Source organism: Mandrillus leucophaeus, unplaced genomic scaffold (assembly GCF_000951045.1).
Source record: "Mandrillus leucophaeus isolate KB7577 unplaced genomic scaffold, Mleu.le_1.0 Scaffold417, whole genome shotgun sequence".
In the NCBI taxonomy this organism is placed as follows: domain Eukaryota; kingdom Metazoa; phylum Chordata; class Mammalia; order Primates; family Cercopithecidae; genus Mandrillus; species Mandrillus leucophaeus.
Genome location: NW_012104443.1, coordinates 2,161,405 through 2,185,398, shown reverse-complemented (window position 1 = coordinate 2,185,398; position 23,994 = coordinate 2,161,405). Strand labels below are relative to the sequence as shown.

Here is a 23,994-nt window from a genome sequence, read left to right as displayed (position 1 = left end):
TCACCTACGTGCTGACATTCAAGATGAAATTTTCAATTTTTTGAAGAGCCCCCATTCTTTCCTTGAGCATCAAACTGATTAGTAGTCACATCTTCAAGTAAAATAACAGTGTTACAACTTGTTGAATGAAATATTAGTAAGGTCAAAAAGACAGACTAAATTTCAAACTAGAAAAAAAAAATCTACTCAAGTTTTACATTCAGTTTTCAAGTCAGTTTATTAACATGACAACAGATTTTACTTCAATCGCTCTTGTACACACTCACACCCACAACAGGCTCCCCAGCCACTAATCTGCTTTGCAATGTAAGATCATATAGTCAGAGATGGCATTCTCCAAGCCAAACTTTAAATAGATTTTAAAAAGTAATTTCTAATTTTACAGAAATGCTTCTTCAAAAAATATTTTCTCTCACTCCCTCATCTCCTATACTGAAGGATGTATAATGTATTTTTTTTCCTCCAAGCTAAAACTGAACCATCAAAATTGATTCCTGGCAGCAAATCTCTGCAAATTAAAACCAAAAACAAAAATAGAAAAAATATACTTTATATGTGTGGATGGATGGATGGATAGATAGACAGACAGATAGACAGACAGAAACCATCCAGTATTTAAAAATAACATTAGAGATGAATTTTGGGATCCTATCACTCACAACTCCAAAATCCACAATGATTTAAGGACGTACTTTCTCCTGTTTCCTTTCTGGCTACCCTCTCCCCTCCAAAACTGTTCAGTGTAGCCACAGCTCAAGTTTAACGGGAAGAGAAAGAACTTTTTGAATAGTTTTGTTGTTTTTTACTTTGGTGATCTGGGTGGCACATATTGCTCTTTGCCATTACGTCGTGTCACTCCCTGAGGTATAGCCCTATGACTAAACTGGCATCTCTGTTCCCTGATTTTTCCATCTGCTCCCCTGGGAATGGTATTGCCTCAGAAGCCAGAATAATCCTTACTAGCCCTTGCTTCTAACTTCTCATGTGGTTTCTCAAGGGACTTCTCAGGAGCTTCACTGTCTTCGTTTTTTGGTGGGAGACACTACATTGGAGCGAAGTTCCCATAGTGGCTACACAAGAACTGAAGATGGCTCTTTAGGGGGCTTCTGGCAAACTTCAGCATAACCTAACTTTCGGGGTTCCTGTACAGCCACAGCTGTAGCTGCATTTATGTTACTATTGCATGGTGAAGCAGTACTTGCCCTCAATGGCTTTGTAGTACTTGGAGGAGAAACTGGTGTAGTCGTCTGGTTGGGACAATCCTTCTGAACAGAGGAATCCTCTATTAGATCCTTTTTTTGCTGAGTTGTGCTTAATGCAGTAAGCTCAGCTGCACATGAAGAACTGGTACTCATATTGAGTTGCTGGGCAGAAGTGCATTCTGTCTGCTCATCTGCAGGCACTGGGCAACCAACTCTCAATTCTTCATTATCCTTTTCTTTGTAGATGCCTTTAACAACATCAGACATCCTATTCTCCGAAATGAGTTTACTTGGGATGCTTGATGAACTTCCAGGTAAAGGTGGAAAATTTGAAGCTAGTAAGTCAAACTTTGGTGTTGGAGCCTTTGATTCAACTGTTGAAGGATGAGGTCTTGAGATCCTGTCATCTTGTCATCGTCTTCGACCTCTGAAAAGAGTTCTGCCCCTACCATAGTCCCCATTCTGTTCCATCTGCAAAGTGGAAGTCTCCTTTTGAAGTTAAGTTTGCTCCTAATCCCCAGTTACTGTAGGGTTATGCTGTTTAGGTGAAAAAATTCTTGAACTAGATCTTCAATTGTCCATCTCCCAATGACACAGAGTCCTCTGTTGAGTGTTCTGAACCACTGGATGACCTAAAATGAGGCTTCGCAAGATATTTTTTGGAATGGTCGACCCATATTCATAGCAGCAGCATTTGTTTTATAAGATCCTGGTGAATTAAAGCCATTCACAAAACTACCATTGGGAAAGGGGGCCAGTGGTGTTTCAAAGTAAGGTGTAGGATTTGGAGACCAAAACTGAGGAACAATGCTATAGACCGAGTACTGTTGGTGAGGATTATATACAGGCTGCCTAAAGTTTGGGGAGGCATACTGTGCTTGAGTTTGAATGGGCTGGCTATAGATACTAGAATCCATTCATCAGTGACCATTCTTAGCAAAAAACGTTGGTGGCTTTTATCCTTGCCATAATTGGCTCGCCCTGAAATGTTTTAACTTCTTAAGGATTTAAAAGCCTGTTGTGCATCTGTGTCTGACTGGGAAGTGATATACCAGCTGCTACTGTGTGCAAATTCACAGCTTATCACTTTGGAGCAGTTTTCAATTTGAACAAAGCTTTCACTTCCTCTATTGGTGTTGTTTCAGGAATCCCTCTAAGAATCACAATACAACGCTTATGACTTGGCCTCACTTTCTCACCCTTCTCATCAACTTGTACCATGGGAGAAGATCTTAACACTTCAATAATTACATCAGGGTCTGTAGTCGACTTTTTTATTTCTTCCAAGTTAACAACTGTCCAAATTGGGATGAACTGATCACTATCCATTTGAGACATCAAGTAAAGATCCTTTGACAAATTTTCTTGTGAAAAACAGAATGCTAATTGTTTCTTTAGACATTCTTTTCGGTCTTCTGTAGAAATTGCTGGATTGTTTTCTCCGGAAACATCACATATTTGGTAACTCAGATCTTCCGGTCCTAAACCATCCCATCGGTTGATTCTTCAATGCCTGTAGTATTTCTTGTGGTTTCACAAGACGAAGAACACATTACTTCATGTTCTTTACATATATCTTCTGAGAGCTCTGCGTTAACCTCAGGATGAGCACCCGAGGTGGCTGCTGTTTCATGTCAAGAGTTTTCAGTTCCATGAGTTACTGGGGTGGCATCAGCACTCCTAGGAGCAATTTCTTGTCATAGTTTGGCATTAGGACTTAAACCAGCTCCTTCAGATGCTACCTGCTCCACGAAAAGCAACATGTCGTCCTCTGTTCAGCCCAACTGTTCCCACCGCTGCAACTCTAACTGGCTCCAGGCCTGTGCCCCAACAGAATAAATGTTTTAAATAAGTCTTCGTTCTGAAATATTAAAAGGTGTAATACTTTAATAACTTCATTTGCATTATATCTTTTTTTTTTTTTTTTTGAGACAAAGTCTTGCTCTGTCACCCAAGCTGGAGTGCAGTAGCACGATCTTGGCTCACTGCAACCTCTGCCTCCCAGGTTCAAGCAATTCTCCTGCCCCAGCCTCCTGAATCACTGGGATTACAGGCATGCGCCACCACAGCCGGCTAATTTTTGTATTTTTAGTAGAGATGGGGTTTCACCATATTGGTCAGACTGGTCTCAAACCCCTGACCTTGTGATCCGCCCACCTCGGCCTCCCAAAGTGCTAGGATTATAGGTGTGAGCCACGGTGCCCTGCCTTGCATTATATTCTTGGAACAATACTGGAATTTGCACAAGGCTGATATCACTCTAGGTAGACTAGAAAATGTAGGCTTATCCCAGCACTTTGGGAGGCCGAGGTGGGTGGATCACCTGAGGTGAGGAGTTCGAGACCAGCCTGGCCAACATGGAGAAACTCCGTCTATACTAAAAATACAAAATTAGCCAGGCATGGTGGCTCATGCTTGTAATCCCAGCTACTTGGGAGGCTGAGGCAGGGGAATTGCTTGAACTTGGGAGGCAGAGGTTGCAGTGAGCTGAGATTGCGCCATTGCACTCCAGCCTGGGCAGCAAGAGCGAAACTCTGTCTCAAAAAAAAAAAAAGAAAAGAAAAATGTAGGCTTAGAAAAAAATTAACAAAACATGCACAGAAGCATCCAGTTCTTAAAGGATAGAGCCTCTACAAACTTAATGTGGCACTTCCAAATCCCTGAGACCTAACTCCCCCAGTTCACCTGTCCACCATGTGTATGATGTGCCTCAGCCTGGTGGTTAAGAGATTAGACATGAATTCCAGATAATGAGAAGAAGAGGCTACATCATGCTGCTTACGTTTTTCTGCACACACATCCATTTTCCCCCATCAATGCTCTTGTTATATTCTCCCACTGGTCCAATGTTAGACTGAATTGAAACACTGTGAAGGCAAATGTTCTTCAGAATTGCTTTTAGAATAAAAATATGAAGGAGGATACCTGGGAATTTCCAAAATGACGACATCGAACCTGAACGGTACCAGAATTCTGACAATTACATAATGCCCCAAGAAGAAAACCAAAGGAAACAACAACATGTAGCTTCAAACCAAAACACAAAAGAAGAAATTGAGAAGCACTGTGTTTTTAAAAGACTAAATTTTCAGCATTCACAAATGTAGGTAGGCGAATCTTTCACCGGCCGTTGTGGGGACTCGCACTGCTGTTTCAGGGACTCTCAGTAGAACTGCTTTGGGCTAGGAGTTCATGAAACCTTTCAGACTTCCGGATTTAATGAGCCCATAAATAAGTCTCATGTTGAACTGTCATTATCTTTTGGACCACACTTCATTGTGCAGACGAATTTTAATTGAAGTATTCTTTTCCTCATTTGCTTTTCCATTAAACTGAGTTCTTTTTATTATTATTATTTTTCATTTTTGGAGGGACTGGTTCTTTATTTCAAAAAGACACTTGCCAATATTCAGTATCAAACACAGTTGCGCTACTGATTTCTCTTTCTCCCAATCAGCCCCAAAGAGGCCACATCAAAGGAGAGCACATTTTCAGCCAATCAGCTGCAGGACGTACACCTAACAGACCTCCTAGAAACCTTACCGGGAAATGGGGACTGGGTAGGGAAAGAAACTTTAAAAAAACAAAAAGATCTGCAAGCTGCCAGTCCACAGACCGCAGAGGCTGTCACAGCCAGATGGGGTGGCCAGGGTGCCACAAACCCAAAGAAGCAAAGTTTCACAATAATATAAAATTGAAAAAGTATTGTACACAAGCTATTCAAGATTTCTCCAGCACTGACTGATACAAAGCACAATGAGATGGCACTTCTAGAGATAGAGACAGCAGCTTCGAACCCAGAAAAGGGTAATGACATGAGTTGCACATGGCTAAATCAGTGGCAAACACACTCTTCTTTCTTTCGACAAGGCAGGAAAGCATTTAAATGGTCACCTCAACATAAGGGAGACATGATCCATTCTGTAAGCAGTTGGGAGGGGGTAGAGATAGGACAAAAATGTTGTCTCAGAGGTATTACCATCTTAATTTGGTGACTTCTAATGAAAAAATAAAAATAAAAAAATAGAAATAACCTGCAAAGATATCTTACAGCTGAAAACCTGAACAGCACATTTTTTGTTGTTGCTGTTTGGCCAGCTCCTCCTGGAATCGCCTTTCTGGTTTGGCTAGTACTTTGTAGAGAGCAATGAGGTTTCCCACAGTGGGGTCTCCCTGGGCTCTGTTTGGCTCTCAGTAAGGCAGGCCTATACCTTTTCCTCTCCTCTATGGAGAGGAGAATATGCATTAAGGCGAGAAGTCACCTTCCCAAAGTGAGGAAGGGATTCGATTGCTGCTTCAGGGCTCTGGAATTATTTGGAATGTTTTATAAATGGTTGCTACAAAACAACAAAAAAGGTAATTACAGAATGTGTATATCACAACATGCTTTTTAAAGACATTATGCATTGTGCTCACATTCCCTTAAATGTTGCTTCCAAAGGTGCACAGCCTCTAGCCCAGCTGGAATCTCCGGGAAGAGGCAGAGACAGTTTGACGAAAAAGACACAGGGAAGGAGGGGATGGTGGAAGGAGAAAGCAGCCTTCCAGTTAAAGATCAGCCCTCAGTTAAAGGGCAGCTTCGGGCAGGCTGGCCTCAGGTGGAGTCAGGGTCAGAGGGAGGAGCAGCAGCAGGGTGGGACTGGGGCGTTCTACATCTCAATCAGGTCAAGCAGAGTCTGGTCCAGCATCCTTTGTCTACAGAGGTGTTCCTCTGGTACATTTTCAGTTTATCTTCCAAGTCATCAATCATATCATAGCTTGGCTACCGATCTCTCAGCAAACTTAACACAGGTCTCTTCTTGAGTTTATCAGCAAGAATCTTGATCTCTTCCTCATATTTGTCTTCTTTTTGAGAGTACTTTTCTTCAGCAGCACTCAGACACTGCAGGTTCTAGACCATCAGTCTGATCTGCTCATCCATCTCTCGGCAACAGGACTCCGCCAGCTCAGCTCATTCCTCTGTGCATTCCAAGTCTCCTTCAATGATCACCAACTTACGGGCCACCTCTTCGTACTTCCTACCTGCCTCTTCTGCCATGTGCTTAGCTTCTTTGAGTTGGATTTCCTAGAGTTCCATCTTTTCTTCATCTTTTAAGGCCCGGTTTTCAATAACCTTCATACCCCTCTCACTCTCATCAGCAGCTTTTTCTGCTTCTTCCAGCTTTTGCAGGGCAGTGGCCAGGCGCTCCTGAACATGGTCCAGCTCCTCTTCAACCAGCTGGATCCTACTGTTCAAGGAGACCACCTCAGCCTCAGCCTGTTCCCGGGCCCGGCTTTCTCCCTCAACTTCTCACCGGAGGCGCTCAGCTCGCTCCTCTGCATCATCTGCCTGCTGCTGCAGAACCTGGATCTGGCGCTTCACCGCCTCGATGGTGGTGATCCCAGCCATGGTGCCCACCCAGCTACTGTTCGCACTCCGGTTCCTGCCTCCTCTGCTCGGCGTTGCAGCCGCCTCTCCAAAACTGAGTTATTTAAGACAGGGAATCCCTTTTTTTTCAATCTTTGTATCTTTTTAACTTTACATCATCAATAGTTAGCATAGTGACTTGCACATATTAGCCTTTCAAGTGATGACTTAATGAAGAATGACCCTCCTCCTCTCATTTCCTAACACCCGCGTACCAAACACACATATCCATTTTAAGGGAAAATATAAAAACACTGCAACTCACAGACACAGTAAATGAATGTGCATTGAGACAACATGTGAATACATAACAGAGATGCCATTACTAAATGGCATGGTGGTGCCTAATAATTAGTGACTTTAAGCTTCGCAAGAAGAATAAGAGAATGTGTGCTACTAATTGATTCTTAAGTCTTAGAAATTTTAGCTATATCAAATACAGAACAAAAACCTACTATGTTTTGGCCTCTGCTTTCATTTTGATAAAATGGCTACAATATCACAAAATTCAAGCAACCAACTGTTACCTTTTTAAGAGATATCAACAAATAGTGAGATTGATGGAAACTTTTTCTCAGGGAAAAGATGTTCGTGTCCAGACTAAAAATAACGATGCCTAAAAAGAGCACTGTGACCTGTTGATTATATAATCAGTGACCTCTCCCTAACCCAACCCTCTATCTTTACAACATCCAGGAAGAAAATGCAGACCAGTCACTGCAGGAAATCTGTAAAAGCCATGTACAAGTCCTGACATAGTCAGACCAAATCCAGAACCAGGGAAGGAAAGACACTCAGTAGCATAACATGCCAAGCTTACTGAAAGGTTACATGACTCACCAGCAATCAGTAAGGCACACACTTTAAAATGGCTCTGAATATGGTGAGAAACTTGGTTTCACGCAGCCTCACTCTGATCTTATTTCCTAGAAATCCAATCTGATAAAACTCAGCCCGTCTACCTCTACATAGATGGGGTGAGGATCGGTTACAAGGGAGAAAAAATATAATCCCAAATTAACTATGGACTATACAGTACAGAAATGTTTGTCTTTCCCAGTAAGATTTGTCTCTTCCACCATAGCAATTTTGCTCCAGGAAGTCCTTGGGACCCAGGCTCCTGTCAGCTCACCATTCTATCAGCCCACGGTTAAGACTGTGGCATGTGCATTCCAGACAGCAAGACTGAGAAAGGATCTTGAAGAGAGACAAGGGCTGTCTCTTAAGGAAGGCTCCACATAAAACCAAGCTGCCACATAAAACTTACGCTTACTCTGCAATAGCCAGAATTCAGTCCCATGGCCATGAGAGACACAAGGACGCCTCTGTTCTTAGAAGTCATGTTCTGGTCAAAACTGGAGGATTCTATCACAGTAGAAGAACGAGAAAACAGACACCTGGGGAAAACTACATTTTCTATCATGGGAACAGCACTCTATCCAAGTGAACTCAACAATCATAAATGAAGCTGCTATATAACTCTGAATAATGTACCATGGCTAAAAGTTGTCTTGATTCACTTCACTTATTCAATAAATTTAAGCCATTTTAAACTCCTACTATATGTTATTCCGTTAAGAGTTATCTCTAATAATTATGAACTTCATTTCACAAACACCATTAGTGAGTAACAGAGTGTAGGGCTAGGGATACCACCAAAAAAACAACTTGATATTCATTTGATAAAAGGCAAATGCCTTGCTGATGTTTTCAGTTCAAGACACAATTAATTCCGTTTAGTAAACTATTTGCCAACTTTAGGAATAAAGTATTTGATTCCCAAAACACAAACGTTCTTTCTCCTATTCTCTTTCAATATAATGACAATACTAAGAAAATTTTTAAAGCAGCTGATTTTATGAGGTATGGACATTCCATTTCCATAGAGATGCAGGTATACCTAGACTCACTCAACCAACACATGATAATTTTGTATAAGTTTCCTTCTCAGTCTCTCTTCATTTCATTAAACTCACCAATGTATATTAAACAGCTACACATTTAGAAGCCTCTCCAAATAGGTGGTTAGTTCACTTATTCAGTATTTCAACAAATATTTATCAAGCACCTGTCTGTTAACAACTTCCATGTGCTGGAGAGTGGACTCTCAAAAGCGTATGTGGCACAGGACTCAGTCTCCCCAAGAGTTTTATATTCAAAAGACATTGCTTCTGGTAAGTAGAAAACACAGTTATTCTCAGAACTAAAGGACTCCCTACTGTCTATCTGAGTATTGTCAATAGCTAACCAGTTCAGTCAGAACAGATTCTCCAACTGTACCTAAACAAATTGCCAAGAAGTGCTAAATCCTCCCCCAAAAAAAGCCTTGTTATAATAAGTTCTTTCAAATAACTTGTCAAAAAGGATCTTACTACAGCATGGTATGCAGATAATTTGGGTAATATAGCGCTAAGAGAATGAGTCAGAAGCATCATCACTCTTGTAACTTTGACCCTGAATTTGGTCTAAAACTTCTATGCATTTTTAGTGGCATGTGAGAACAGATGCTATAACACCTGAAAATGGCAAGACTTAAAATTCATAGTACCACAAAACCATTACTCTTCCCCCTGGACCCTTTGAACTTTAATAATGTCTGACCTGGTTGGCCAATAAGTTCTAAAAGCAGACAGAAGAAAATTGCCAATAGTAAATATTGCTGGAATGATTTTTCATTTAGAAAGATGTTACAGGTTCTCTTAAAAACAGGTCACCAATTCTGTGGACACTTAATTTTCTTAAGGGAGTAGCCATTGCAGAGAGCAGGTACCCACTTTTGTTTATGCAAATAGAATCTAGCTGACAACTAGATTCATATATTCTTATTATCAGTTACACATAAAGCAAACAAAAATAGACACCCACATACACACACACACACACAGTTATATATAAACCCATCCAAATCAAAGATAAAGTGTGGCTAAAGAAGTGGATGTGAAAGAAAGCTATTCTTTTTTTCCCAAGATAAATGGCACAAAAGCCAACATCTCATTAACTATCCAAAGAAAATGATACACTACACAACTACGTCTAGATAATCATACATTAATAATTTTCACATTACACAACTGAAAAGATTTATAAAGGCACAATTTAAGAAACTACCTTGCTTAAGTCACTTAAAAGAAGCAAAGTGACAAGAGGAACAAGCAATTAGGTACTTCTCTACAACACCACAATTCAAAGTGACTTCCTACATGCCCCTTGCTTTAGTCGAATATCATTTCAACATGCAATTATCCCTGTGCTTTGATGCAGTTGTCATCTGTTTTGTTTTTAATGCAAATACCTACTTACTGATTAAATATTTCCTATATTATAGTTTGTGAACCATTTCTCATATTTTGCTGATAAACTACTTTAGCAAGATAGCCAATCTTTGAGACCCCTGAAATAATATTCAGCCAGAGGAGCTCTAAGGTATATGCCCTACTTTGATATGTCAGAGACCTAAAGCATGTGGTCACATAGAGAGCTGAACAAGGGAGAAGCTCTCATCTTTTCTCTCTCAGACTGTAGAAAGTTTCCTTTCACAGCTTTACAAAAACACCAGCCTCCAGATTGGCAGGGCATTATCCTGGCACTACATCCTTCTTAAAAGCTTAACACATCCTGTGTGAAAAACAGGAGCTCTTTCTATCCACATGGACACACTGGAGCTCCAAGACAGTAAGTAACTTGCCGAGGGCCATGCTCTTAGCACTGCAGCAAAACTGGCTTTGGAAGCCAGATCTCCTACCTGGTCTGGATCCCCAGGCCTGTATCTTCTGGCCCGGGAAAGGTGATGGTCTCTTCCCAGCATTCAGCTAAAGAAATACATTTCATAAACCATATCTGGTTAATCACTTTGTAAAAGCAATAGAACTGAATTTAAGTTTTTTCTCAAACTCCTGGCTTCAAGTGATCCTCCTGTCTCGGTCTCCCCTTTAAAGTGCTGGGATTACAGGGGTGAATCACCACACCCGGCCCTTTAAGTTTTTTCATTTTAAGTTGATAGATCCCTGATTCTTTACAATTATAGTTATTTTTTTAAATAATATTTTTACTGGTTTGCTCAAGTTTTTATTTTTAGCACTTTACTAACATCGTTCCTATCAAATTGTCAATGTAGATGATATGATCAAGATATAATAGGCCAGGTACGGTGGCTTACGCCTAGAATCCCAACACTTTGGGAGGCCAAGGTAGGAGGATCCCTTGAGAACAGGAGTTCAAGACCAGCCTGGATAACAAAGGGAGACCCCCATCTGTAAAAATAGTTTTAAAAAATAGGCCAGGCATAGTGGTTGCACACCTGTGGTCTCACGCTACTTAGGAGGCTGAAGCAGGAGGATCACCTGAGCATGGTGAGGTTGAGGTTGCAGTGAGCCAAGATCACGTCACTGCACTCCAGCCTAGGCAACAGAACCCGACTTTGTCTTTAAAAAAATTTATACATATATATACACACACACACACACACACATATACACACACATATATACACACATCTGCTCCCTATAGAGATACTTGTATAAAACTTTAAATATATATATATTTGTGTATAACTTTAAAAGGCAAAGTGAGAAGGAGAAAAAAGTAAAAGCATGCCTAACTTTTAAAGTTATATTCAGGAGATTCCGGAGATTGCTTGCCAAGTTTTTTTTTTTTTTTTAATTTAACACATTGTCTAAAGAAAAACAACTTTTACCAAAACAGTGTATCGAACAATAAGAACTTCACTTAAAGAGTGATAAAATTTTCCTTATAGGAAGGTTACAGATATCTCTATTGATCTTCTGTATCTTCCTTCTAGAAGTAAGATCCTTATAAAAGAATCACTCAAGGACACCATAAATAAAGTAAAAAAAGAGAACCAACACACTAGAAAAAAATACTTGCAAACCACATATATGAGGCTTGTATCTAGAATATGTAAATAACTCTTACAACTCAATAATAAAATGACAACCTAATTTAAAAATGAACAAAGAATGTGGATAGACATTTCTTCACAAACAGCCAATAAACACAGAAAAAGATTCCCAACATCATTAGTTACTGAGAAAATAGAAATCGAAACCACAGTGAGATACTACTTCATACCTACCAGGAAGGCTATAATCAAAAGGACAAAATATATAAGTGTTACTGAGGATTCTGAGAAATTGAAACCCTCATACATTCCTATGGGGAAATGTAAAATCATGCAGTCACTTTGAAAACTAGTTTTATGGTTCCTCAAAATGTTAAACCATATGACCCAGAAATTGTGCTCCAAGGTATCTACCCAAGAGAAACAAAAACATATGTCAACACAAAAATTTATACATTAATGTTCATAGAAGCATTTAATCATAATAGCCCAAAACGGGAAACAACAAAACGTCTACAAACTAATGAAAGGATAAACAAAAGGTGGTATATTGCTACAACGGATTTTTCAGCAATAAGAAAGAATGAGACAACATGAATGAATCCCAAAAACATTACACTAAGTTAAAGCTAGTCATATTGTATAATATCAATTACACAAACTGTCAAGATACGCAAATCAATAGAAACCGATAGTAGATTAGAGATCGCCTAGGACTGAGCTGAGCAAGTATGAGAATGGGGAGCCATACCTGACGGGTACTGGGTTTCTTTTTGGGGTCGTAAAATATTCTGTAATTAGATAATGGTGACGGATGCACAAGTTTGTGAATACACTAAAAGTCAATGAATGTACGCTTAAAAAGGGTGGATGTTACAGTATGTGAACTGTATATCCATAACAGGTTATAATTGAAAAAAAAATACTTATATAACATATAATACACTTAATTTTAAATTAGAATGAAGGAAGGAAGGACAGAAGAAGGAATAAAAGGAAGTTAAGGAGGAGGGAGGGAGGGAAAGAGAAACACACACACAGATCTCAAAGAAGTCAGTCATGACCGTGGGCACGCTTCTAGTGGAACCAGGCTCCAGATGGAATGCAGTCACATGCACATTAGGTCATATGAAGTAAGCTATTTTATTTTACATATTGTATCAGAAAACTTAAGGCATGTTTCTTTAAACTAATCAATTGGATATTTCTCACAGCTTATTTTAAATACTGTAAAGTTACCTCCTCATATTCTCCTGTGAACTACATCATCAATGTTCTTCATGGTTTATTTTCCTGACACACCAGATAGGATGTTATTTCCATTGAACACAATCCTGGTCTTCAAACTATCCACATGATTCAAGCATGCCACTTCCCACTGATCCAACAATTTGGTAAGATATTATAAGACTGGGAACAATGGAGAGGAGTGGAAGATCTTTCCAGTTCATGTTCATAAGTACCCAGCATGATTACACCTACTGTTCACAGATTTCCAGTGACACTTACAATTTTAACAACGTACTTTTCCAACCTCACAAACATAGGGACCAAGAAACACCTGTCACAAGTACCACTGATCAACCCAGAAAATGCCACCAAAATGGGAGGAGAGAGTTAATAAATCAACTCCTACTGCTTTAAACTCCAATTCAAAAGTCTCTGTGACTTCCAACCTGTTTGGGTTAATCCCTAGACAGGTGGCAACCTTACCAGAGTAAATTAACCACCCCCTAATTGTACAAAAAGAGCTTGCCGGTAACTGACAGGAATACAGCTAAATATGACTGTGCCCTTAGGGAATATAAAATTTACATAACCCCCTTAGAGGTTAAGGGAATAGTGACTTCTATAAACAGAGATTTTAATTTAACAGAAAACATTTTAAAATAAAGTTTAGGTATACAGCCTTTTAAGGAATTGAAACAGACATCATAAGCAGGTAAATACAGAGCTGCTGTGGAAGGAAATTAAATTATCCAAGACTGTTTTTACCCAGAAGCTTTTTAACCTTCATCCTGTATGGCTTATTTTGGATGATTTTTTCAGCCAGATAATAAAAAGCAATTTCATTTAAGTGCTGCAGTCACAGAGTTTACTGCACGAAATCCTTCTAAGCTTCCTTTCCACATCTCTTTGCGGGCACACCTCTAGCATCCGTTCATTCTTTGGGAAGCATACTTTCCTCTATGCGTGCGCAGAGTCCCCTAGAAAAAATCCCAAACTTCATTCCCCTGTTCTCATTCACTTCAAGAAGTGGTCAGCTTTGTGGAAATGTAGAAGTCGGACTTTCGGTCATCTTTATAAGCCAAAAAGTGTATTTGTTCCTTTTCCATTAAACAGAATAGAAATCACATGGGGGGCAGTATGTCTAAAATAATGAATCAAAACTTTGAAAGCCCCACGCTCAGAAACATATTCATATTCTACATATTTTTATATAAAATATATGTAACACTACACAATGCATGATGCTTTTAAAAAACCAGCATCAGGGTTATCTGCTGTGACTTCGTATCAGCGGAGAGAAGGAGGCAGATGGAATTCTGGAACATGAGTAAGATAACACTCATGTCAAAACAAAAAACAAAAAAAAAAACTCCTTGTCCTCAAGCATGCTAATGAAGCAAGTGATAAGCTATAGGTCAAATTCCCACTTCTACAATCAAAACTTATCATACAAGCTCTTGAAAAGGGAGCGCATCTGTCATATGTTAATGACTTCAAGCCGTTCACTGAACTTTTAGGTGTATAGGAAAACTTAAAAGCACTTCACAACTCCTTGTGGGTATAATTAGCCTGTTGGAATTGTTGGCAATTCTCATTCTGGGACTTTAAAAGGTCACTCCACTCTTTAAGATACCAAATTTGGAGGTACTCTCCCTTCTGGACAGATTAGGCACACCCTGCAATTAGTATACACAGCTGCACCTGTTGCAAAGCCTTCACTGATGTAAATGGGGACAGTCAACAACATTGTAAATTCTTGAGGGATTATTAGACCTTGGAAACCAAGTGATGAACAAATCTGATGTCTGCTATTGAGGTGATGGATGGTGGTCACACCGTGACCACACACAGAAGCCACAATTTTTATTCTGTATAGACAATTCCAGCGAACACGGAAACCTCATCACTCGACTCTCTCAATCCTGTAAGCAGTCAACATGCAATTTTGCTATTTAACAGAACTAAGTTTTTCATAATCTAGTTGAGTTTCTACAAAGAACAAAGAGAATTCCAGATTTTAAAAAAAATACAAGTTACAGAAACAGCATTATTGATTTACATAAACTTTACTAAAATCGTAGAGAGATAAAAATGTTGCTGGTCACATAAGGAGAAAAGTTTTTGCAGTTTATAAATTTGTAGGTCAAAGCTACTCAAATTCTTCCTTAATCTGTTAATCCTTTACAAAAGTATTATACACACTGACAATGATAGCGATTTCACTGCTAGAGTACAAAATAATAATATAGCTATTTAAAAGAAATGCATTTAGGAAAGAGGCATGAATTTAAGAAATCAGATTCGAAGTTTGAGAAAGTCTGATATAACTGTCATTAAACAGTAGTTAAATCTTAAACATAAAGCCATAAATTATGTCCTTCCTTACTTCCTCTTCCTTCTGTCTTTCCTTTCTTTTTTAATGAAAGAGAAGCACAGGGGACAGGGGTCTAAATCCCCCTTTCTCTTTAAACCATGTGAATCTTAGATATTTTCTACATTAGGAAACACAGTTCTTTGGCAGCTGATATATGTGGTCACATAAACAAAAAGAAATACCGTAAAGCCATCTTAAACTAAGATATTGTGCTTGGTAAATCTATTAGGCAAAGAGCCTCTTATGTTAAATATCATCATATATGCTTAAGTGCTTTTTCTTCATATATAAATTCTTTTGAAAACATAATTGGAATTTTACAAAATAGGGAAAAAGCTTTTTTTAAAGGAGTTTGACTATGTTACTGTTAAGTAGGTATACTTTCTTCTGAGTGTATTAACTATATGTGGAAATACCTTTAAAAGGTCAGCTGAAATAATAATATAAAACTTCAAGTAATGAGACTATTTCAAAATTAGCATTCCAACTTGAATAAAACCAACAGGAGTTGATTACATTCTTATTGCTCTCCAAAAGTATTTTCATCTGATATTTACTTGAATGTGTGTGTGTGTGTGTGTGTGTCTGTGTGTGTGTGTATACCTTTTAAAAGTCATAGAAGAAAATTATAGAATTGACAATTTTTTTAGGTTTGCTGTTGGGTCTATATGGTAATCAAATTTAGAAAACTATAAATTACATTTAAATTTATTATCTACAAGCAATTAATTATTAAAAAAAAAAAACAGCCAGGTGGCTTTCATTACATAAATTACTGTTAATGGCAGAGACCTCATGCTGCTACTGTATTTAGCATTTGCATGTGTCAAGCGCACATAGTGGTGTCTAACTCCTCTCCTCGGGGTGGAACCAAGCATTGAGGCAGAAGGCAAGCTGCCCCAAGTTTCAGATCACACCCGAACTAGTCCTTTCGGCCCCACATATTCCGAAGGGTTTAACATTTGTAGCAGAAAATCTGTCTTCCAATAACATTTTGTTGAAACAGCTTTAAAACCAGATATATAATTACTGATCATTAAATAGTGTTTACCTACACTTTAGTTACTTAAAGTCCTATCTCTATGATTTAAAGATTACCAAAAAAGGTTTAACGAATTTGCAGCAAACCAAGGCATCTATTAATGTCTCACAAATGCAGTTTTTAAAATAATATTTAATGTTGCCTCCCTACCACAGGAACTGTGCTAAATAAATGGACAATAACTCTTTTTTCAGGGTTCTGTCTCTGTTTTACTTAGCCTTTTGTAGTGATTCTCCCAACTCTACAGTAGGTAGAAGTTCCTTCCAAAGACAAGGAAGAATTTTACCTCTTTATTCTGAGAAAAAGCATGAGTTTCAATGATATAATAGAAGAATAGGAGCTTATAAGATACAGAAAGAAAAACAGAAAGAAAATAAAAATAAATAGCTAATAAGTTTCGTGCTATTTCAAACTCCATCTCAAATAGAGGGATAAATAAGTATCTCCAACTCCCTCCATCAGTACCACCAGAAAAAGGAGAAAGTTTTACAAAAATGCTTTGTAAGCCATAGGATAAAATTCAAAAATTACTATAGTCTTCCTTTCTAAGCAAATAAAAAACGCTTTAAAATGTAACTGAAAATCCTAAATTGAGCTACCACTCTGGTATTCAAGGATTAACTGCCTAGTTAGATTATCTAACCCTTCACTTCTCTTCTTCCTCTAAGAAGTCTGCCTTATAAACCACCACCAGAGAGACGGGTAGCGGAATCTGCATTTGGGGAGCACAGAGAAAAGGCGGGCATAAAATAAGGGCTAGTAGTTAACGAAGGAGAGTCCGCACTTACTAAGTACAAGGATAAAGTAACAAGATAAACTTTTTCAGCTAAAAGAAGGAACTAATTTACTCACATTATCTTTAGCCAAAGTAATAATCCTGGAGAAGGAGCGGGATTTGTACATTTAGCACCAATGATGCTGCCATGGCTCAAAAACACAACTTGTCTTTAAGAATCACTTTAGAACCACTTTACCAGTTACACAAGAAAACCAGCTTCACAGTCACACCTTACATCTCACCAAAATACAGGGTGGCCACCAAGTCTAGAAATATAGACAAATACAATAAAGGATTTATTGTTATTGAATTATACCATATGGCAAAATAATTATGTCTCCAGAATCTATGGTCACATCAGCCCCCTTATTTTTCAAACTTAATGATGCCTTTTGTCTCCATTCTCAAAAGTACCAAAGACACTGTGCCACACACTCTAAAAATACTTGCCAAAAGAGAAGTCCCAAAAGTGTTTTTGCTATCATTACAATGTGTCCCCAGCAGGAAACAGTATTCATCATAGCACTTTTAAAACTGTGAGTCATTAATTTATAGTTGCGATACATGTGAGGGAAAATCAAAGTTCGGTTATTGGAGGACATTAGAAAAGTTAGGTAGAAGACAAGACGCAGGCGCTGATAGCCTGGCAGGCACAGGGCACACCACCAACCAAAACCATGAGCCCCTTCTACCGGAGTGGCTGGAAGCGTTCGCCCTGAGCACACATGCCTAAGAATTCACAGTAAGTGAAATTCAAACTCTTTCCCTCTTACTATTACATAATCATTTTTCAACACCCTAACAAGATTTTTCATGTCTTCCTAATCCCAATTAGGAATCATAGTAGCTTTATCACCATGAATACAAAACAAAAATTGAGAGCTGCTATCGATAAAACCCTGAGTGTTTTGGTATATGGTGCAAGTTAATGATTCGGTGATGCCACGATCGGGTCATGTCCATGACGAATTTTCAGAGAGCAGCCTAGAAAAGTCAATCAGCGCTGCTGTCTATTTTTATGATGCTGGAGGCAGTACAATGGTAGAGCTCACTGGCACTGTGTGCCAGGCAGGACACGAGGATTTTACTCATAGGGTTAGGAATTCCAGTCCCAGAGAAGGCCAAAAGCAAAGGTCTAATGTAGACAGTTAAGATAAAGCAGCCTAGCCTGAAGAGGAGGCTAAAAATGTTCTGCTTTGGAAACTGCCATATTTGTGACCTCATGGCAGACTGAGAAAACCAAAGAGCTCCAGAAATCACACAAGTAGTTAGTTCACTGGGGTTTTACAATGCCCTGTGGCTGCTCAGTTGGGAATCCCCGAAAAAGAAGTTTATGAGGTTTAATAATAGGTGACAGATCACCTCAGTAGGTCCAGTTTTGCAAAAATATCCATGCCAAAGACCACAGAGGTACCTGTTTGACATGGTCAAAGTTGGTAAGTATTACACTAGTCTTCATCTGAATCATGTAAGCTACAAGCCTAAGATTACAAAAAGAAAACAGGGGATAGAAAAAAGCCAAATCTCCAATCACAAATCTACCTTGATTCCAGCCACTAAAATTTCACGTAAAGACCCCTTCTCAGTCCAAGTTACCCCATGCTCAATGAGAGGACAGTTACACATGGTACCTAGTCTCAACCCCTAATTAAATCCCAGTTGGTAAAGTCATTCACATTCTAAATGGGAACCAACTCCTCACACTGCAGAGTGTTAGCACTGCACAATAATCCACAGTGAAGGAAATGCTGAAAGGAATCTTTTACTTCTTTTTTTTTTTGATACCCCTACTTGGGACATCAAAACACCGTAGCATTACTTCCTAAATATAATAGAAATTAGGTTGAATCACATGAAACAAATCTATTTACAAATCTATTTATTCAAGAATAAAAGTCGGTAACTCAGAATTAACCATTGAAATAGGAAAAAACACAAATAAAAATGGATTGAGAAGTCCGTCTGCAAATGTTAGGATCCATTTCTTTTGTCCAGTTTTACATCAAAGTTTCATAAACTACTGAAAACTATACTTTGATGGAAAACATGACTCCATTACTAGTTCTCCTGCTGTAAACGGTCCCACAATTTATGTCTTTGACATGTGGCCACGGAGTTTTACACTGCCACCAAAGTACTCAGTCAATATACAAATTTCTACTAAACCAAGCCATAAACAAATCTTTAACTGAAAAGCTCTGTCTACTCGTTTATAATCTGTTACCTGGAAAAAAAGCAGAAGGTCTCTCCAGCCACCTAATCACCATATCAATGACACATGCCACAAGAGAGAAGCACTAGTTTATTTGATTGATCATGGTAGATAAACTCCAAATAACAGAGAAATTAACAAATGCTTGACATTTGCTCAACATCCATTATTCTGACACTGCTTTCAGAATTTCAAAGCCTGGGAGTATGCTTAATCAACATTCATATTCCCTCGTGAGCTACAGGCACCATATTGCACCCCGCCTTCATACTGATGAAAACTGCATATTGGCCATTTCCAAAATGTTCTGGGACTCCACACAGGGCCCCTTTTCTCTCTTGTTCCTGCTCTGCAGTTTTCTTTTAAACACTTCCAAGACAAAAGCATCTGCCAGTTTTTCTCTCTAGGGATGTATGCAAAATGAACTTAACAGTTTTAAGGCAGGAGTAACCCTCACATCTAAATTCATTCATAGGACAGAAAAGGGCCTAAGAGGCCTCTCCAGGGACAAAACCCTGCTGAAATTCTCCCCACACACAACAGTGGGAGCTTTATAAAATCTAAGTCCAGACAATTTCCAATTCAAATGCCCAACATAGCATGACCTTTGTCAGATCTCTGAGCCCAAGATGCACCCATGATTTTTTATTCTAACCAGCACAGACATTAGACAGGGCACTATTGCTAAGCAGGAGGTTCAATATTTGCATGCTCTTCTATTGTGAAAATGTAACAGTGACAGCACTGTGTCAAATTCTTTTCCCTCTAGAACTTTAACTCCATAGGAGAGGCATGGCTGACAGATGACTCCCCAACATCTGTGTTATGTACACTGCACAGCTGAGGAGCCCTGGATCACTGTCAGAACATCGTGGAGCTGACCTGCACCTTTCTTATGCCTTCTTCTTATCCCTGCCCCAACTCACAAATAAATAAATATCCATAATATAAATAGTGTAATTTTTAACAAAATATAAAGATGGCAAGACAGATTAACATAACTTATAGTCATTAGGCTGTTCACGTAGCAGCTCAACATATGTTGTATAAATGTCCTATACCGAATAATTTATCAGATCTGACACAGTGCACATCATATTGTTTTATTTAATACACTTACTAAAATTTCATGGATCAAGCATCACTTCTGAAAGCACTGAGAAAGCACTAGAAAATATTTATTCACCTCCCGTGATTTATTTTGATTACCCTTACAGCTAACATGATAAAGTGGAACTCACAAAATTGCAAGGTTAAGGTTTACACAGCCATTGCTTCATATACTAAAATATAACAAATGGCTCCGTGTCTGTGTTATATTTTACTTTCATTTAGTGTTAAGTAGAACAGTAGACTAAGCACTTAGCTGCCTACTGAATATTTTAATATTTTTAAATAGGACTTAAATATCTTGGCCCAGAGAGTGGGAGCTTAAGTAACAATTTCAGGAAAGAATAGTAAGTCCTTTGTAGGGTACTAGTTAGAAAAACACTGCCAAAAAAAAAAAAAAAAATCAAGCATGCTTCAAAGTCATCATCTCCTCAAAAGAGATCACAAAATAAGCACGGGCCCACATCAGAAAGTTAGCAAGAATTCACTGAATGCATAAAAGAACACAATACTATGCTAGGCAATACAGTGTAGAGCTGGAAGATCAAATCACGGCAAAGCACACAGCTCCCATCCAAAGGATCTCACAATTAACTCAAATAGAAAGCAAAAAAGAGAAATGTATACATTCCAAAATGAACAGGTAAAAGTAACTACAATGGCCAAAGCAAAAAAAAAAAAAAAAAAAAACCTCACTAGAGCTAATATTCAAGAGACCAAAAAAAAAAAAAAAAAAAAAAGGATGAGGGAGGGACAGATGGGGAAAGGAAGGGCAGGAAAGGAGGGAGTGGAAAAGGGAGAGATGGACAGAAGGAAGGAGAGAGGAAAAGAGAAAGGGAGGAAGGGAGGGAAATAGATTAGACGTGGCACTTGAGATTCTTCACACTTGAGATTCTTTTTCATCACTTTTCTCCTAAAATGTTTTATCTGGGGGAAGGTCTCCAAGACAAGGAAAATGAAATAAAAAGAATGGTAAAAAGATCAGCCAGGGGAGAGGAGCTGAGAGCTTCAAAAGGCAAGGTCAACAGGGCTTTTCAAAAAAAAAACAAAAACATGAATGCTTGTTGGCCTGATCATGTCTGGGAGAGCTATTAAAAACTTTATTGTATCAACTGCCTTAGGAAAGAATACTAAGCAAAAAATCTTTTGTTTCCAATAGACTATTTTGTTTAAAATGTAGTAAAAGTGAGATGAAGACAAGACAAGGAAATTATCTTTTTTAATAACTAAGTCAGGTCAGGTGTGGTGGCTCACACCTGTAATCCAAGCACTTTGGGAGGCAGAGGTGGGTGGATCGTTTGAGTACAGGAGTTCAAGAGCAGACTGGGCAACATAGCAAAACCCTGTCTCTACTAAAAATACAAAAAATTAGCCAGGTGTAGTGGCACATGCCTGTAGTCCCAGCTACTTGGGAGCCTGAGGTGCCAGGATCACCCGAGCCCAGGAGGTCAAGGCTGCAGTGAGCTGAAATTGCACCACTGCACTCCAGCTTGGGCGACAGAGTGAGACTCGGTCTCAAAAAAATAATAATAAGTTTTATGTCCATTTGTGAGTGATAAATGAGAATTGTTTCCAAGCATCTACAAAATAATAATCTTCTCACAATAAAACACTCTCAGGCACCCAAAGAAGCTCCATACGTTTCAAGGTGTAGATACTACAATCCAGAAGCAAGGCATCAGCTTCTCAAAAACTTGACCTTACCATCATATCACAGGAGAACTGACAGTCAATGAGATACTTCGTGTGGAGTAAAGAAACCACAAAGCCATGTAATATTGTATTGCAAGTGAGGCAGCAGAGTGACTTTAGATGAATAACAGGTTATTGTAAAAATACTGAAGGTTCTATCATACTGCACCCTCAGAAAGGAACGATAAAGACGATGAAGTCAAATAGAGTTCAATATCAAAAACAGTAAAGCTCCAATCTCCCAAAAGAAAAGAACTAAAACTAGGAAAATAATCTTGCTCAGTTTAATGCATGGTGATGATGGTACCTGGAAAATCCTAAGTACAGAATAATTTAACCCTTACAGCTTTATGTCTGAGCAACAAAACCACTATAGCCATAATGCAGGGTTTCTATGAAAGTGAGTGCCAGCATTAACAGATAGCCTTAAGAGTTGGGATGGTGGTAGAGAGGTTACGTATCAAAAAATTCAGTAAGAGGACACTGAGAGCACTGAAGAAAAGAACGAGTTTGAGCGTTGCAAATTCTTGCTGGGACCCCTATCATCACCATCACTCTGGCATTTTATTTCTAAACAAGAAATATATTTTACCTTTCTGAGATTATTTTCTGGTTACAAGTCAACCATTATGAACCTTTCAGTGAATCACTGAATAGGGCACTTAAAGGGATAAACAATTATAAAAATAACTCTGTCACAGGCGCATACATTTTATTTTATTTAGTGATGTAATAAGCTTAGGGGCATATATCAGGTCCAAAATGGTCTTGGTCATTAATTTAAGTAATAAATCATAGGTCTTGCCAACAATGACGGCAAACAGATGCTAACAAGGAAATGTATTATTTAATATTGCCATGTGTTATAAAAATGTAAGTGTGTTTAAGACATGTCTTAAATTTTTATAATAATATGCATTTAATACATTACTGTTTTGACACACACAGGAATCAGATTTATAGGGCCCATTCCATAGCCTCTTCTTCTGTGAACCTGAGAGCATATTCTGGGTTGTTTTTCTTGTTTTTTTTTTTTTTTTTTTTTTAAAGAGGGGGAACCTGCAAAGTGCATGTTTGCAACTATCTAATTGGTTGTCTTGCTGTTTTGCAGTAAATAATGTCAGTATTGAAACTCATTAAAAAGAATGAATCTATGCACTTTGCCTGAATTTGAAAATAGAACATCTAAAAATTATAATTTTTAAAGAAACATTATAGCCTAAGAAATATATAAGAACATATTTTATATTAAGTTGGCAACTAATTTTTTTTACATTCATTTTGAACTGCTCTGCATGATACCAGGCAAAAACTACTTAATTAACAAGTTTACAAGTAAAGGTCAATATTCAAAAATTTGGAAGTAACTGAGAAAAACTCCACGATATATCTTCATGCAGAAATTCTAAGAATCAAACAGTAGTATATCAAAACACAAAGTAACTTAAAATGGAGTCTTTCTATCCATAAATTTGGCACATTATGCCAAACCATAATATTCCCCATCTAATATTTCCTTTTAGAGCAGTAGATTTCTATTCCTTTGCCAACAGGTCAAATCCTCCTAGGGAGAGGGCTTGTGAGAAAAGGGAATTAGGGGCTAAAAAATTAATCCAAAACCTCTTTTAAAAAAAAAATGAGCTTTTTTTTTTTTTCACATCAACAAGATACTAACTCCACTAAACGTATTTTTTGTTAGTAATTATTTTGTTTGAGTTTCCTTTTCAATCAACTCTCCTAGCTGCCAGCATGGTCTTCCCCCTTTTTTATTGTACGCAAGGAGTTCATTCTTTAGAACACTTGAGGAAGCAGTGCTCGGAGTATGGAAACTAAATTTTCTTCATTAAATCTACTGAGGCAGATATTAAAAATGCATTTAATATACTGGCAATGGTCGGTGGGCACCGCTGACTGTGACAGGCCAGTTACTGATGATGTGCCGTCAGATGGCCTTCTCAGCAGGCGTCTGGGTCTCAGGCTGCTGAAGGACAGCAATATCTTCCCCTGTGTGTAAGCTCTATTCATCTCCCAAGTATTTACTAAATCACAGGCCTCTGCACACAGAGCCCACGTTTTCAGCGTATGCTAA

The 23,994-nt window shown here is 38.5% G+C and overlaps 1 protein-coding gene and 2 pseudogenes across 4 annotated transcripts in view; all 3 read right to left on the bottom strand.

Annotated features, from left to right (window-relative positions):
- LOC105548616 (chromosome unknown open reading frame, human C15orf41) overlaps window positions 1-23,994 on the bottom strand; it is a 279,913-nt gene that overhangs the window by 240,765 nt on the left and 15,154 nt on the right. The gene's annotated exons all lie outside the window — the stretch shown is intronic.
- Window positions 803-2,965, bottom strand: LOC105548614 (annotated as a pseudogene).
- Window positions 5,206-6,591, bottom strand: LOC105548615 (annotated as a pseudogene). Its single transcript, XR_001007415.1, has one exon. The product of XR_001007415.1 is annotated as a tropomyosin alpha-3 chain pseudogene (transcript).